Below are 1452 nucleotides of genomic sequence, written 5' to 3'. Positions count from 1 at the left end.
TGGGCCAAGAGAATGGGGCCACTGCCCAAAGTTGAGAGGGTGAATCTGCCATGCCAGTGGGCTTGGAGAATAGAGCTGTGTAGAGCTGAGGAAGCCGGGTTGCCATCCCAGTGGGCCTGGAAAGCTAAGACTCTGCCTAGGGTCAAGGGGCCTCCCCCCAGAATTTGGAGATTGTGGTCAATGCCCAGAGTCTGGAGGGCAGGACCACTGGCCATGTGTGCCTGGAAATCAGAGGATTATTTTCAGGCCTTGAGTGCTAATGACTTTTTCCCTCCTCAGTTTTGGACTTGCTTGGTACCCATAACCCCTCCTTTCCCTCCAGTTCCTCCCATTTTGAATGGGAATGTGTATTTTCTATCTGGCTCACCACTATACTTTGGAAATAGATAACTTGTATTTTAGATTTTACAGGAATTTTGCCCCAGGAGAGAATACACCAAGAGTGCCATCCTACTTAGATGATTCAGAAGATGAGATTTTGGACTTAAAAGTTGATGCTGAATGGGTGAAATGTTTGAGGATAATGTGATAGGGTGAATGTATTTTGCACATGGGAAGGGCATGAAGTTTAGGAGGTCAAAGGGTGGAATGTTATGGATTGAATTGTGTACCCAAAACTAGGTATTGAAATCCTAACCCCTGTACCTGTTAATAAGATCCTGTTTGGAAATAGGGTTTTTGTTATGTTAATGAGGTCATAGCAGAGTAGAGTGGATCCTACAGCTAATCACTTCTGAGTTATAAAAGAAGCAGAATAGACACAGAGACACACGCAGGGGGAAGATAAATGCCAAGGAACTCCTGGGACTACCAACAAGGAAGGACCTCCCCCTAGAGAAAGACTCTGAATTTGGACTTCTAACCTCCTGACCTGTAATAAAATAAATTTCTGTACTTTAAAACCACCCACTTGTGGTATTTTTTGTTACAGAAGCACTAGGTAACTAAGATAGTACTAGAGTAGAATTCTGGAAGCAGACATTTCTTTAGGGTAGGAGATGGAGGACAGTGGGACTTTCTTTTCAACAATAGCTGATAGGTAGGAGGCATGAAATTATGGTTCAATACATGCATGCTGGTTCAGGCAAAGAATATACCTGCCATAAATTTTTTGTAGTATCTCTCAAGTGGTCACTGTCACTGCTTCTACTGCCTTTTTTGTAGGCGCTTATGATCAGGTCTGGTTATTGCAATTGCCTCTAAATTTATTCACTGCCTCTTGAATCTCTTCTGCATAATTTCTGATTAACATTTTAGTTAATAGGTTTTCCATTTTTCTCTGCCATCACTTTCTACCATGCTCTATAAAACTGTCCTGCTTGTATTTCCCACTATATCATACTGTTCCATACCTCAGGAGTTGTCTTGTACCTGAAATAAAGTTAGAGATAGACAGCTGCTGTTGAGTCAGCTCTGACTTGTGGTGACCTTATGTGCAACAGAACAAAACTG

The sequence above is a fragment of the Trichechus manatus genome, unplaced genomic scaffold (assembly GCF_000243295.1).
Source record: "Trichechus manatus latirostris isolate Lorelei unplaced genomic scaffold, TriManLat1.0 scaffold00232, whole genome shotgun sequence".
Classification (NCBI taxonomy): domain Eukaryota; kingdom Metazoa; phylum Chordata; class Mammalia; order Sirenia; family Trichechidae; genus Trichechus; species Trichechus manatus.
The sequence above is the reverse complement of the archived record's forward strand: the minus strand, read 5'-3'. Positions refer to the sequence as shown.